Source organism: Centropristis striata, chromosome 10, assembly GCF_030273125.1.
Source record: "Centropristis striata isolate RG_2023a ecotype Rhode Island chromosome 10, C.striata_1.0, whole genome shotgun sequence".
NCBI lineage: Eukaryota > Metazoa > Chordata > Actinopteri > Perciformes > Serranidae > Centropristis > Centropristis striata.
Genome location: NC_081526.1, coordinates 7088568 through 7106126, shown reverse-complemented (window position 1 = coordinate 7106126; position 17559 = coordinate 7088568).

Here is a 17559-nt window from a genome sequence, read left to right as displayed (position 1 = left end):
TTCTTATTATAAGCGTTCAACATGCTTTTTTTTAGATTTAACAATCTTAATTTAAGAAATGTTGTCAAGTGAAATTATCTGTCCATGCAGCAAGATAATTTCCCTCAGATTTAGTGTTTTTATCTTGTTTTTAGACACACGTTTTTTGCAGTGTTATACATGCATATATCAAAAGTAAGGTTAGCAATGCAGGCAGACATATGCAGCTTGGTGTTTTTCCTTACTATATTTGCATTTTTTGGTGCTGTGCACACTATTTTGCTAAGCTTCATGCCCAAAGGGTGCCGCCCAAATACAGCAAAAGGGGGGAAAAAAAGAAAATATAGGCAGAGGGCGAGTACAGAAACCACCACACCCTAGCAGTGATGATAAATGATGATTGAGAGGGATTATTTTTGTCTTTACATTGTTTATGGAATAATCCTGCATATTATACCTTTAATCTGCTGCTTTAAGCTGCTCTGACTGAAAGTAGCCATGCAGAGGATATTCAGCATTGTGCTAACTAAGCATTTCCCATTACACATTTGCCAAAACCAAACAATAGAGCTGTTTGAGTTAATCACTAATTTGACCCCTCGATGTGAAACTGTGGTCGGCTGAGAGCAGAATTAGAGCAAGGCTTTCTTTCACTCTACCTGAGAGGAAAAAGAGAACAAGAACAAAACATCCATTTGGTCATCAGGATCCCCAGAGGGCCCGGGGGAAGGGCCGGGGATCATAAGACCTGCTGTTCTGGACTCAACCGGTCAACATATGCTGGTTTGGTCCTTTGAGGAGAATAACGATGCAGGTAAACTACAATCGAAGCTTTTGAAGACCATTAAATATTCAAAAACAGTGGTGGACCATTGCAACAGGAAAGTGCCAGATCTTCAAATAAAATAAAATAAAATAAAATAAAATAAAATAAACAAAATAGCCTTTATTGTCATTATACAGGCAACTATACAATGACATTAAAAGTCCCACTGCATAAGGTGCATAGTTAAGACAATTATAACACCAACCAATCATCAGAAATAATCATGTTTAATCTTTGGAAAAAACATTAGTCTTTTTACATAATAGAGCTGCTCCTATAGGTGACGTTCATGGTCAGAATTGAAATAGGGCTTGATTCTGGAATTCACTCAATGTTTGGGCAAATAGCCTTAAAGGTTAGGTGTAATGTTACATTATGTGAGAATGATATAAACTTATCCAGGCCTCCTGCTGTTATTTCAATCTCCTGTACCAACCTCTGTACGTCCTGTTTTGTTTTACCTCTATAGTGCACTTTCTATGGATGTGAGTATGGGTTATACTGTTTTTTGTAACCTAATTTGTTTTATTAGGGTCATGGGGCAATCGCACCGAGCACTATTGTTATACTGTGGATTTTTTCTGCTTCCTCTTCCGGACGCAATTTCGTTCCGCTACTAGTCCTACAACTTGAAGAGTTGCAGGACAAATTATATATCAAAACGTGAAGATTGATCGGCATCGGTGTGCTATTACTTTTCTCTACAGAATACGATTTTTTTCGCAAACCAAGCAATGAAATGAGACTATTAGTTTTATATGGAATGACTATTCAGCATTCACTAGTATAGTAAATGTTGACTGACATGACATACGCAAATGATAATGTTATAAAACAGCAGAGAGTTGTATGAAAGCACTTGATGCATGTCCAAAAGCATTTGTAATTTGTTGTAAGGAATGAGAAACTGCTACTATGATGAGCACAAATGACTAAATGTCACGCTGAGGCCTTTTAGTGTGACTGATGCTTATCAGCTTCTCTTCACTCTGTCTCACTACTGACCTCATTGTCTAGAAAAACTCTCCTCTGTCACAACCAGAGCCAACTGAGGTTGTTTTTAAATGTCTATAAATACATTTTGACTTGATTTTTTTAGTATTTTAGTTTTCTTCCTTTTTCCATCATGAATAATAAATAATGGAAATGTAAAAAAACAACAACAAAGAGCTGTTATTAGTAGTAGTGTTATTAAGCAGTATATTAAGTCTAGAGCACACATGATTTAAACTGAGGCTAAAATAACAATAAGGCCTATATTTCAGATATGAAATATGATATTTATAAAGATGGTGTGTGGGGTTCCCCTCTGGTGTCTGAACACACAGAAGAGGTAGAGGGAGACAGTGAAGGAGGAGAGGAACCGTCGGGGAGAACAAAGTGGAGAATCAGAGGGATTAAACATTGTTTTCTGAATGCTTCACAGATTTATTTCAATGTTGCTTTCATGTGATGACACAACAGAGAAGTCAGATGCAGAATCTCATTATTTGGTACATGCAGTAAATCACAGTGTAGCCAATGAGGAGTCACACAGCAGCTGAAGGAATCCTCACAGTGTGAAGAGGAGGGAGCCACTGAAGGTGCTCTGGTTCTCTGAATCGTCATAGAGAGACTGGCCTCCTGGGAGAACGAGGTGGATTTCATCTCCTGCCATCAGCTCCAAGACAACAGAGTTAGTCATGTATTCAAAATCTGGCTCTTCCTTCGTCTCATGATTAAACATGATCATCTGGTTGTTCTTGTACACATAGACACCCATGTAACCTGCATGGTAACCACACATAGTGAACTGGAAGTAGTAGACCCCTCTGACTGGAGCTGTGAAGAAACCTACAGAGCAGAAAATGAAAACTGTAACAAATGTAGATTAACATGAGTAAACATGTTGATGTGAGCTGCAGCAAATTACCTGTAGATGGATCGTAAGCATCGCCAATGTTGGTGATGACTCTGCTGTATTTCAGTGTGATGTCTGAGTTGAATGGTCCAAAACCATTTGAATCAGTCAGACCTACGTAAAAGGCCACCTTTCTCTCTGTGAACAGAACAAAGTCAGTGTAAGTCATTATATATGTAGTGTGTGTGTGTGTGTGTGTGTGTGTGTGTGTGTGTACAATCACCTGCATTTTCTCTCTCCAGCGTCTCGATCCTGGTCTTGCTGATGTCCTCACTGCTGCTCAGTCTGGTCTGCAGCTCTGGAGTTGATGCAATGACAGTGAATTACAGAGCAGCACGCTGTTAACGTGCACAACATATTATTTACAGCAGGTTGACCCTCATGCATATATATAATATATCATATTATATCATATCTTGTGTGTATATATATAAATATATTTATACATGTTTAAATATTATTTATTATGTTGTGTAGGTATGCACACCCTGCACAGGCTAAATATATGACACATGCTATATTATTATTATTATTATTATTATTATTATCTGTCTGTCTGTCTGTCTGTCTGTCTGTCTGTCTATCTATCTATCTATCTATCTATCTATCTATCTATCTATCTATCTATGCTGTAAATATCCATGACAACTTAAAGACTACATGGTGAACAGTAATCAGTCTGATCTGAATCAGTAATCAATCTGATATTATCATTTCTGAATCATTCATAAATACTCAGTTTGGACAATACAAACTGTTGTCAGGGGTCAAAGGTCAGATAGTCAAACATTAAGTGTTTTTGTCATTTTTGTGTGTTTTTTGTGTGTGTTTTTGAAACTTTTTTGTGTGGTTTTTGTAAAAAAAAAATGTTTATGTTTATGTATGGTGTGTTTTTTTGTCTTTTTTGTTTTTAAAAAAAATTGTATTTTTTTAAAATGTTTTTTATTTGCATTTTGTCATTTTGTGTGTTTTTCTGTGTGTTTTTGCAGTGTACCTGAGTTCTCTCTCTGCAGCCGCCCCACGTACACGTTGAGCTCCACCACCATGTCTCTCAGAGCTCTCATCTCCGCCCAGATGTCAGGAGTGGTTGTCTTTGTGGTCTCCGTCTCCTGAAGCTCCCCCTGAGCTCCTGACCCACACAGAGCCAGCAGCAGCAGCAGCAAACCAACAGCCCTCATTGTTCAGTTCACACGTCTTCACAAAGGTGCAGAGGTCCAGTCGGCCCGTCTTATATCCTCTCCAGACTCCAAGGATCCTGTTTGGGATCACGTGTTTTAGTTTGTCAGATATGATCTGTGTGCAGGTGAGAAGATACCAGCTGCTGCAGGCTGCTGGAACACTTTGACCATGAAAGCTTCTCATGCAGTCCCAGCTGTGCATACAGCGTGTTGATTAACCCCTCGATGCTCAACATAACGACCCCCCTTATAATGCACAACATGGTCTAAAATGACCCTCATTCATTAAGGCGCACTGGTCCCTATAGCTGTAGGGACCAGTGCCACAGTATAACAATAGTGCTTCGCCCCGAGCACTATTGTTATACTCTGGATTTTTTCTTCCTCTTCCGGACACAATTTCGTCCCGCTACTAGAACTAGAATTATATATCAAAACGTGCAGTTTGATCGGTGTGCTATTACTTTTCCCTACGGAATACAATTTTTTTCGCGACATAAGTATCATCCTGCTCGTTGTGCATTTTAGGTTTCTGTTCCTTATGCTAAAGAGAACAACAACCTAATTTTGCTCCCATACGACCGAGAACAATAGTATTCTCTGAGAGCCAATAACATAAAAAACATTATGTGAGAGGGTGCTTCCATCTGCATCACATGACTATTTTTCTTCATATCTACTTTCAACACATTGCTCTCAGTGTCAGGGAGGGATCTGAAAAAGTGCATACGTCACAGTTAATTTTTGCATTAAAGGTTTTCAATTACGGTTGAAAAAACACGTCTGTGACCCTACATACCAGGGTAGAGACATCAGGCATACCACAGACTGACAAAATGATCAGCTGAGCGTCAGCTCTGCACAGGGTCAGAACGAAGCTGTCAGCAAATGATTTCAACTCAATGAGTTATTTTTCCACTTTATGCCTTAACCCAAATTTGTTTTATTTATACATTTTTAACTAACTGTAGTGTTAACAACAACCAACATATTGACATAAATAAATATTCCCAGTGCAGCCAAACAAATTTACTGACATCTAAACATCTCTCCTCCTTTCATCACCCTGAACATACTACTTGGCAATTTTCTTGTCTGTCCATTCTGTCAAGCCTTTAGAACCAGTGTTTCCTACAGGATTTTCTGGGACTATGATGGGGGGACCCAAACAAAGTAGGGTGGTCCGGGTCTGAAACGTTTGCCCTAAAAGCCTAAATTTGGTGGACTCTTGCACTTTCTAATGCCACTATTCCATCTTAATCATTGCATATTTTAATGAATTATTGTAAAGGAGAATAAGGGTTCTGTTTTATTTAAGGCATCATATTTTGACACTCTTCTTGTAAATTCTGTTGTGGATTCTGCTAACACATCCACATGCTCTTATTTTGAAAGCTACATGTGTTTGCTTTTCATTTTGAAGGCTGGTCTTCCTACCGTAATGCCTTATGGTTTGTTCAATTTGCACTGAAAGTCGGAACTTGGAGCTCGGGACAATGTAAAAAATTCCGACATTTGTGTAGACCTTGTACGCACCATTAGCTATACCACATAAACGCCGGACTCTATGTAACGGAACATTAATCCTCTGTTTTACTGGCGATGTTTGTTGCTGAAAGTTGGGGGGACGGATCGGGATCACTTTGAATCTGGGGGACATATACTCCCTTCCCTACTGCTATCTGCACGCATGGGTCTGCAGGCCTGATACTGAGTGTTTATAAGCAGAGCAGATGTGCATTCATATGATCAGTCTTTCACCCCGCTAGAGTGACAAAGGCAACAAGAAGATCCCGTTTTTTAAATTCACAAGAGACAGGAAGATGGAGTTATATACAATCATGGAAAAAATTATTAGACCAAGGTACATTTGTTTGGACAAATAGAATGATCACAACAAAAATAGCCCATAAGAGTTTAACCCTCTGGAGTCCATCTATTTATTGACAATACACATGTTTTATTTACAGTGATAACTTAATTTATATATGATATGTAGACAAGCTGAGAAAGCCAGTTGAAAGTGCATCATAGGAGCTTTCACAGTGTGCCATTTATGTTTCTAGACCCTTTTTAAAATGTGAATTTTCTTTCTACAATGAAAAATATTACTGTTTTTAATCTACATACAAATAGACTGTTTTGTAGTTTTATTATTAATTATATTTCTGCTGTTTTTGTGTGTATAAATGGTAAAAAAAAAATTTTTAATTAAATTAAATGGAACATTTCCATAGAAACTTGTGTCTTTTGTTTGTATTTTGGGTTCCTGGCAGCTTTATACTTTGTTAATTAAAATAAAATGACAAATCTAACTGATAGCCAAGTTTGTGTGGAGAAAAAGGAGCCATGCATGTGATTTAAGGACAGACTGAAAGATGATAAACAGAGACAGAAATTAATGCATAGGAAGTTGACAAATTTGAACCAAAATCTCCTGGACTTTAGAGGTTTAAGAGCTGATATCTGGCCATTTTCCATGGTTTTCCTAATAATGATTTTGGTTATTATCAAGAAAACCATGGAAAATGGCTAGATTGGAATGGATAAATTGAAGATAACAATGGTCTAATATTTTTTTCCATGACTGTATATAGCAAAAAAAGCGTATAAAGTGTTGCAATTTACATGCAGTAAAATGAAGATCCATGAGGCAGCACTCCTACAGATTTACTGTACAATCGTTGGCCCCACTTCCTGCTCTAACAGCATGCGGTGCATCTCTGGAAAGATCTGTGGCTCCAGAAATAGTCTCTAAGGCCATATGCGGTGGCACCAACAAAGAAAGCCAGGCACTAGATATATCTCATGTATTAAAAAGAGGTCGTTGTTTTTTGGTTGGACTTCTCCACCCAGGATTACCGAGCCAGGACAATGTTACCATTTCAGATCAATGGCTCTATTATATAATCGTCTGATTAAGCGTGAAATCAGAGCATGACATGTGAGGAATTGTGTATTTGGAGGCCTAATGGAGACAGAGAGTCTGTGATGATGACCCTCCCATTAGCAGACAAGACCTCAGGCAAAGTCATTCAGGCCGGCTGAAGGACCCTTTTGCTGCTTCACGTCAAATAATGGGGAAGTCTGGTTTGAGCACATGTGATAGAGGTCCCACTGACAGAGAGGCTGTTTGATTGGTCGCCACACAGCCATGAGCTGTTAGGCACAAGCAGACCATGATAATCACTTAACTGGACATGGTTTGATTATGTAAAAAGCATTCATCCATGCATTATAGTCTGAACTCTGACTGCCAGCTGAACAACAAGAACAAACATTGACTTACACTCAGTTTTATCATTATGATACCATCTGCTTTTCTATGATTTATGCTGGAAGTGAGTGGCAGCATTGTGTGGTTAAAAAAAGTCCAATTACTTATATTCCAGACACAGTTTCTAAATATATCGGTAACACTTTACAATAAACAACTAAGTGATGTTTGTAAATGGTTAATAATTGGTTTACAAACCATCTATAAAGTTCTATATACATATATATATATATACATAGTCTTTAAATGATTTAAATTAATTTATTAAAGGTATATGAATCATTTCAAAATCATTAACATACTTATTATGGTGTTTAAAATGTTATAATGAGTGCAATTAAAACTATTGATATACTATTAATTATAATTTAATTGTTTGTTAATGGTAAAGTAACTATATACTTACATTAATATCTATTTGTCATTTATAAATTATTTACTTAGTTAAACATTGATACATTATGTATTTACCATTCTAAATGGCCTATGGTTTATAAATGATGATTAAACATTAATAAACCATCTATTTGTAATTTATAAATGGTGGCTATTGTAAAGTGTTACCAATATATTACACAAGTGTGACTGCTGTCAGATCTGCAAATACTAATGTGGTGTAAACATTTTCATGATTGACTTTTTAGACCATGGTTGTTTTTAGATATGTATTTTAACCGGATGAAGGATTTTAGTTGTCTGACGTCTGAATCTTAAGTTGTCACTGAAACAAGCTGAGTATTTATGGTGAAGACAACAACTCCCATCATCCTACGCCACTTCATGACATCACCAAATGTTGTCTTTTGTTATTGTTTTGATTGAGAGATCCCTAGTGTGAGAAATGTACATATTGTGCTTTTAATCCGGGGGAAAAAGGTATTTTGCAATATTGAAAATGTCATATCAATAACTGAGATAGATAGATAGATAGATAGATAGATAGAAAGGTAGGTAGGTAGGTAGGTAGGTAGCTAGGTAGCTAGGTAGGAAGCTAGCTAGGTAGGTAGGTAGGTAGCTAGGTAGGAAGCTAGCTAGCTAGGTAGGTAGGTAGGTAGCTAGGTAGCTAGGTAGGAAGCTAGCTAGGTAGGTAGCTAGGTAGCTAGGTAGGAAGCTAGCTAGGTAGGTAGGTAGGTAGCTAGGTAGCTAGGTAGCTAGGTAGGAAGCTAGGTAGGTAGGTAGGTAGGTAGAATAAAGTTAATAACTAGTCATAATGTGCAAAATAAGTGAGTTCAAGAGTCAATAAAAATACAATATAAAATATAAAAAACATATAAAAATACAAAAAAATATATATACTCTAACTATAACAAAGGTGCTTAAATAGTGCAAGTTTATACAACAGCCATGTTGTGATTGGTGTTGTGTATATTATATATATTAAGTAATTATTAGGGGTAATAAGTCAAAGAGCTTCAGTATAAAGGGATAATGTGAAAATTTGAAGCAACGCATTACAAGATTAGCCATTCGGCCATTCATGGGACTGATGATGTAATGATTCTTACTGTTGAATTACACTAATGAAATTGATGTAGTCATTGCTTATTCATCTCTCAGGATGGAGAGCGCTGTGTCAGGGGGGCAGTGGATTATTGGACACACCCAGGGAACAAAGCAAACACAGAAGGGGGGAGGGAGAGGGTCCAAGATTGATTGAAACAAATGTAGTTTAGCTAAGATGGATGAAAAGAGTCGAGAAGAGAACGAGCACATTGAGATAAAAATGGAACATCTGACAATATCATTAAACAAAAGGCCATTCAATCTTTATCGGATCACTCTGGCTGGCAGCGTCACATAAATGTGTAAATACGGTCGATGACAAACCCTGGTGCCACATTTATTAAATTATGTGGCTGATCCTGGAACAGCGCCGAGCCGACAGGCCAACAAATGAAAGCATCACTCACACCTACGTCAACAATGTGGCTGTTTTTATGATAGAGGGCAAAATGTGACGGGACAGAAATATTCTGTAAGTGGTAACGATTCGCTGGATTCAATTATAGGTGTTTTTGGGTCAATAAAATGTAGATTTCCTCTGTGTTTTTCCCCTAAATAGGCAAATATAAACTATAGATCATTTTTAATGTCACTCTAATCTACAATCATGGAAAAAATGATTAGATCACCCTTGTTTTCTTCACTTTATTGTTCATTTTAATGCCTGGTACAGTTAAAGGTACATTTGTTTGGACAAATATAATGATAGCAACAAAAATAGCTCATAAGAGTTTAATTTCAGAGCTGATATCTAGACATTTTCCATGGTTTTATTGATAATGATTTTGGTTACAATCAATAAAAACATGGAAAATGTCTAGATATCAGCTCTGAAATTAAACTCTTATGAGCTATTTTTGTTGCTATCATTATATTCGTCCAAACAAATGTACCTTTTAGTTGTGCGATGCATTAAAATGAAGAGGAAATTGAATAAAAAGGGTGGTCTAATCATTTTTTCCATGACTGTATGTGCTGTTGTGTTATCGTTGTTGCTCCTATTCTTGCTAAAACTTTGATTTTGCAAAGAGCAAAACAACAAAAAAGACTATGTCCTTCCTTTAAATAAATAAAAAAATAGTATTACAGAAAGAATTTTATAAAACAAAGATTTGTTGGAAGCAACTGACACTGCCATCTATAGAACCCTGCTAGATCAGGGGTCGGCAACCTTTATGGGTGAAAGAGCCACTACTGGCAGAAAAAAGGGAAAAAGTGACATAATGGAGCCGCAAACCTTATTTTGAGCCTTAAAATGAAGATAAAACAACCTACTCTGACTAAATTAGCCTCCCAACATTACTAATCAGCCATAATGAGCATTTATTAATATGATTAAGTAAGAAATATCTCAGGAGATTTGGAATCATAAGCTCGCCTAGCTAGAAAAACTCAAAACTTGACTTGAAGTTGACAAAATTTAGAGGATAGTGTAGACTTTTGTGAGTTTCAAAAGCTCTGGTGCACATTTTAACCCTCAAGAGTCCATGAAACCACATAATTTTTTTTTATGACATGAAGACATAAAAATGAAGCAACATCGAGTCTTGCCATCAGCTTCTCTCTAAAGTTTTTTTGGGATTATATTCAGCCGAGTAACACCGGAGATAATGTCAAATATATTTAGTATAAAAATATAGAACTAGATGTTATCCTCATTTTACCTGTTTTATGTTATATTTGCAACATGTGTTCATATTTGCAACATTTAAAATGATGTGAATTGAATTGAAATGGGTGATTGAAAATATAATTTTTAAGATCAGATTTTATGTTTTCCTTTTGTTTCTTTTGGGTTCAACATTTTTATCAAGTAAGCCAAAGTTAAAAATGAATTATCAGGACATATAGGTGAGATAACGCTGAAAAAAAACCTGATACCAACATGGCATGGTAAAGATTTTTTTAACAGATATTTTAAAGGACATAATAGCCAAAGATTTCAGAGGGTTAATTGACTTTATAATGTCTTATATTAGCTTCACGTTTTTACAATTGAATACAAATTCCAGTGGGCTGCCGCCAATGATGAATAAAAATAAAAATGTAAAAAAAACAGTAATTCATCTCATAAAATTATTTTATTACAGCCACATGGAGCCACTGCAGACGGCCTAAAGAGCCACATGTGCCTCTGGAGCCTCAGGTTGCCGACCCCTGGATTAGATATAAGGCCTCAAATATACAGAAAAAAATGTTTATGGCTTTACAGTTCACATAGAACTAAAAGGGAGGAGGGGAGAGCGGAAGAGAGTCGTTCATCATTATCACTGTGCTTAATTTGTCCTAATAAGCCTCTTCATCAGCCATGATGGACATCCGGGGGTTCAAGCAGCAGGATTTCACAAATTATCTCACCACAAACATTCCTCCTCCGACATGCATGCACCCCAAACACATACCGTACCTTCCTTAAGGCTGAGCAATGAGGCCCAGCTCACACATTTCCCATGCTCCCCCGCACTGTCAACTTCCTGTTTGTTTATAGAGCTTCATATTTCAACGCTCCCACAGTAAGATTGTATTTTACTCCCTATATCTGGATTAATTGCTATATATAAGAAACCCTGAACACGAAGCCAGCGATGCGAGTATCTGCTGCAGTTATATAATGCAGACGCATCACTGGTGCTTTGTCCACTTACTGGGATGTTATTGTTTATTGTTTTGTTTCTCAGAACAGTTTTCTCTCAGAGTATCAGCATCAGTGAGCCCAGCAGTGACTCACTGGCCATTCAGAGCCTGAGAAAACAGAGAGGACGCATTCCTCATTGTATCCTGAGCTCAGCTGATATGGAGACCTGCGGGGAATTCTGCAGGACGGCCTCATATCATATGATTCAACCGTGTGAATCAGGGACAGCTCAGCATTTAGATTTCCCCTCAACTATTACATCATCTCATCGATAAGCTTTACCTTATGAGTTCAGGACTGGTAAAGACAAATATTTGTGTTTATCAAGTTAATAAATAACTACGGGGCAGATAGAGGTGGAAGAAGTACTAAGATCCTTTGCCACAATGTACAACTAGCCCTTCAAAAGTCATCCATTCATACTTTTAGTTAAGTAGAAAACAAAATATAAGGGTGTTTCCATTACAGTTGAATAGCCAGAATGAGGCGGGTCTCACTCGCCGAAACGCCCCTAATTTGAATATGAGCCGTCCTGAGCGTTTTTTTGACCGGACTTTTTTAGTCCCTGTCGAAGAGCAGGGTCTTTTTTCTCAGCTGAAAAGAAGCCTGGTTGCTGATTGGATAGAACGCTAAGCAGGATGTGACATAGTACTCAACGCCACAACAACACACGCAATTTGTAAAAGCCGGCGAAGTAGCGAGTAGTCACAAGCGAAAAGACACATAGTTCATAGTGATCTTGCAAAGGCATGATTTTCTGCCCTTTCATAGTGCGGTCCTGAACGAGGTGCACAGTAGCACACTGCTAACAGGCTAACAGTTAGCTCTGAAGCAGTACAGTGTGTATGTGCTGCTGCTGCAGGAGGTGTTCACTTAGCGATCTGTTTGTTTACAACAAGCACCGGACAATCTGTGCACAGTTAGCGACGCCGGTTAATTCACCATCACTATGTTTATGATCAGCAGAGACGCTGTGCATAATTAGCCATGCTGGTTTGTTTATGATCAGCTGCTGACGTTGTGCACAGTTAGCGACGTTGGCTGGAGTTATTTAATCCATCAAGTATGTGATCACGGTCGAAACTGTCGCTAAGCGATTACACGACAATCGAAAACCATACGTCACCTCCGGAGTCTCGTAAATCCCTCTGGGGGCCTTTTTGTAATGGAGACACACAGAGTGAGCGGACATTTGGGAGGATGTGGCCTGAGACTTTCCCAGCAGCCACTCTTCCCCCTAAAGGAAACACGGCTAATAGCTCCAAGTCCATGCTTGAGGGGTTAATACAGCTTGATCCTATAGACCCTTTACGTACAGTTAAGCTTCACAAAACAATGCTTCCATACACCTCCCAGAATACAACGCGAAAGAGTCTTTTATTAGATACTCCCATGCACGGGTCTTAATGGTCCTACTGTACACAAGCCTAAGGGCCCAAACTGGATACATTTTTAGTTATAACTCAATGTCAACCAAAAATATAGTTACTGCAGTTAGACTTTGTAAGGCAGAGATGAGCACCTTGTCTGCCACCATCATTGTGAATAAGAGTCCCAGTTTGAAGTGCTTTGGTATAAAAGCAGAGTCTTCTCTATAAAGAACTGTACAGTGATGGAGTGTCCCTTTAACATCAGCTGGTCCATTTTACTGAACTGTATTTCTGGAGGAGGGGGTCTGTGGGTGTGAATACACCTGCTTCCACCAGAAACAACAAAGGGGTTTTTTTTTGGCGGAGGGGCGCTGGGGCTACTTCAATCTAATTACAGACTCTGGGGAGATGACTTCATTGAGGAGACGCCCGACCCTCGGGTGAGTTTTTTCTGTGTCTCCCATCACATGAAGGACAGGCCTCCCCAATTACTGGAGTCTCCTCTGTACCTTTACATCGTAATTAAAAGGCTCACTGTAGTGTTTTGCAAGTCAAATAAGGAGGGTTTTTTTTTTAACAGCATGCAATGTAGTAAATGCAACCTGATCTCATCTGACAGTGTGTGTGTGCCTGCAGTAATGAGACTTGGGCAGTCTTTCTGGTGTTTGTATTAGTCTCAGTCACTTCCTTTAGTCTTCCACTCTGCTATAGTCTCTCAGTAAGTGGTGTCGTCCTCAGTGCATTAGTCATTTGGGCTTTTCTGTGGTTTGAACATCCATTCTCCACAAGCTTAAGGGCTTCAGAGATGCTATACTGACAAGCTCTCCTCAGGCACTATCACGCTCATAACCAAATTACAAGCCCATGTATGTCGTTCCTCCTCTCATTCCCAGGACAATTAACTGTGTCTGACAGTGGCCTAATGAGCCACAGAGCCACAGAATTTGTCCTATCTGCAGTTGAGATCAGCTGCCATTAGCAATTGTGAGCACCAACCCTTTCAGTCTCCCTCAAATAAAGATTGATGTATAAAGAGGCAGCACAGGAAATGAGATTACTGTATGTACAATCAGTACTGTTGAGGGGGAGGGGCTGAAAAAAAGAGTAAAAGCATCTGTAAAAGTGTGCATATGAGCACAATGACAGGCCAGCAGGCAGACAAAACCATTATTAACCCAAATTAGCTGAGCCTCGTGTTTTCATGACAGACAGAGATAAACTGTTGCTCTTATTACACACTACAATATCAGCCACTTCACTGCCACTTAAGAGCTTTCTGGAACCATAATGATTTGCAGGCTGACGGCAAATAAGACTTAAGAAGCTTGGATTTTTTTTGAGTGTGTCAAAACACTTGGACGCAAATGACTGCCTCAGGTGTAGTGACAAAACTGTCTTTTTATGCAGGAGAAATGCAATTAAACAGGCGCAAAACATGCCTTCATGACCACTTCAGTGAATAATAACATTTATTTGACTACTTAATACTAATGCTAATTAATCTTGTACATTGAGATGTAAATTGTTTTGTTTTTTACCTCCAGATTTAAAAAATATAATAAAAAGGTCATTTTAACCCTCTATGGTTTGCTGTTGCCCCCATTTTTGGCCTGTTAGATTTCTACAATGCATGTTTTTGAGTGATGCAATACTTTAAAAAAGAGGGAAGAGTATAGGGAACCAAAAGCAATGCTTTAATTTGTCACATGACCTCCAGGAGGCCATATTGAAACCCTATTTTGCAGACTTTTACAAAGGCTTTGCCATTTTGCGCCACAAAAAATCACTCAAAACGTAATTTCCTGGCCCTTTTCCATCTGGAAAAAAAATATTCCGACTAATAGGTGAGTTTATTTCTGATAATTTCATACACTTGACTGTTCAAGACATTAATTTCAATGGGTCGTTGGTTCAATGGTACAATGTTTCCTACAGGCAACATTCAGACAAGAAACCGATTTAAAAAGTTCCTTTTATAATGTTTTTATATTAACTATAAAAGTATATATATTATTAAAATGTTATGTATTGTACCCTGTTGAAGCTACTGACTCTTTTACACATGTTTATTAAATAATGCACCGTCATGGTACAACACGGGCAACAAACCCCAACAACTTCCAAAACATATATATATATATATATATATATATATATATATATATATATATATATAATTTCTTTACATTATGTTTATTTAGTCTATTTTGTTTATTTAGTCTATTTTAAGACAAAAAAACACTCACATTTTTTTTTTCTAACTGGCATCATAATGCATACCATAGAGGGTTTAAATTAATATAATATAATATTAATATAATAATATAATATAAAATTAATATAAAAGCTTATGAAACTGTCTCATCTCAGATAGGACTATATGCTTCCACTTTGGTTCTTATTACAGTATTAAAGCGCCCTCTAGTGCTCTTCATAAGAATGTTACCTTATCACACATTCAATTGTTATCAGAAGACAAACTACTCCTGTATTTTTTGTTATCACACAATCTCATCACATAATGAAAGTGCCTGTAGTAGAGCAGTGTATGTATCAAAAGTCCCTGAAACATTTGAATAAATATGTGAGTGTTGTGATGAAAGGTTGACATTAAAGCATCATTCCAACAACATGAAAAGACAGACAGAGGCAGAGCCGTATCCTGCAGCTATAATAAAGCAAACCGTTCCTGAACTGGCTGCTTTGTTATCTTGCTATGACAAACACAATGGAAATGTTCTCAACCTACATAATGCATACTATGACCACATGTTGTGACAGCATCATATAACACCGTGGCTCTCTGTTTTGTCCTTGGCCTTCAAAGTTATATATTTAAAAGATTTCGTTTTTTTTAGTGGAAGTTAAAGGATTTACAGAAGACTATTACTTTAACTGTTTTGACAATTATACATGACAACAGAATAAAGTTCTTTAACATTTAAATTTAACATAATTTATTTTGGATTATTGACACGTAAACACACTCCAGCCAGCTTTAAACTATTTGTATATCATGCTGAACATAAACAGGAGGACTAATATGTTAATTATTTTAATTTAAGTTTAACAGTGGCATCTAGTGGTCAAATTGTAAATACATTTTTATTGTACATTTCCCCATTATTTCTATGTGTAAATTTCATTTTTCCTCAAATATTTAATTACCCATACTAAAACGTCATAGAAGGACATAGATTTCTTATCAGATTTATTATTGATAATATTGACCCTGATTTCACTTCAGAAAATTTTGTGGTAATACAATCAAAGACTAATTAACTTAATGATCCTTTGAGCAAAATCTCATATCCACAAATCAAAATATAATAACGCTAAACTCCAGTGGTGGAACGTAATTTACTCAAGTACTTTACTTAAGTTCAGTTTTGAGGTACTTGTACCTTACTTCACTTATGGAGTATTTCCATTTTATGTAACTTTCTACTTCTACTTCACTACATTTGGAGGTAAATATCTGTATATGTTTAGCTGACAGCTTTAGTTACTTTTCAGGTCGAGATTCAACATAAAATATATGATCAATTTAAAGTGATTAGACTTTTTTTTTTTATTAATCTTATAACCGTATATTAGGTACTTAAATGTGCCCTGTCTTAACTAAATTAAAACACTGTTTACATAAATGCATCACTACACATAATGTAATAATATATTTGGAATATGTAACAACCTGTGTGGGTCCATTCTACATAATGAGTACTTTTGATACTTTCGGTCCATTTTGATGCTGATGCTTTTGTACTTTTACTTGAATGCAGGACTTATACTTGTAGTGGAGTAACTTTACAGTGTGGTATTAGTACTTTTACTTAAGTAAGAGATCTGAATACTTCTTCCACCACTGCTAAACTTGCACTTACTATATTTGAAAATTAAGCAAGCAATGCATGTAAAACAAAAATGTTACATGCCTCATCTGTAGCTCTTTTTCAGAAACTCCAGATACTTACTGTTCATGACACCAATATCTCTCAAATATGTGTTTTTATTTTTTAGGTATATACAAATCATGAAAACTTTCAATGACATGTATTAAAGTATTTTTCTCTGCATCTCCACAACATATATTTGTAACAAAACAATAATAAATAAAAACAAATAAACTCTAATAGGGTTAAATGCAATACAGGAAACCCTATTAAGGGATTACAATTGTTAAATTTAAAGCTTTTTGAAATTAGCTACTTTTTTAGATTTCTGTTTCCAGTCACACATATTTTGGAGAAGTCACTTCTTGTCAAAGCCACATGACCACCACACCAGGGTGCTGAGTATGTGTCACTTAGGGACTTAATGAGTCAATGTGAAGCATAAAGCTGAATATGGGAGATTCTAGAACAGGGGTGTCAAACTCTGGCCCGCGGGCCAAATTTGGCCCGCAGTGTAATTTTATTTGGCCCGCGAGGCAATACCAAATTATTATATTATTATTGTAAATTAATGACATTGATGTGTTTTTTATTTGAAATTTGATCTTGCATGTCTGAACTATTTAGTTATATATTGTGTGTTTATAAGCGTTGCTGGTTCCATTTTTAATGTTAAAGCAAAACATGTTTGGTATATATTAAAAGGTTTATTTGTTCAATGTTGGCCCGCGATTTTATTCAAGTTTAAAATTTTGGCCCATTGTGTATTTGAGTTTGACACCCCTGTTCTAGAAGATTTAAAGTATTTGTTACAACTGTGTCACCATGGGTTAAATAAATAATAAAGCAAGAAAACAACCCAGGACCATAGAGTGCCCAGGACAGGACGTTAACCCGGCGGCCTTTAGGACCCTGCGGATGCCCAACGAGAATCACGTGGCCCTGCTATAGAAGCGGCAGCCCCATAGAGATCTATGGTGGGACCATACATTGGCGCT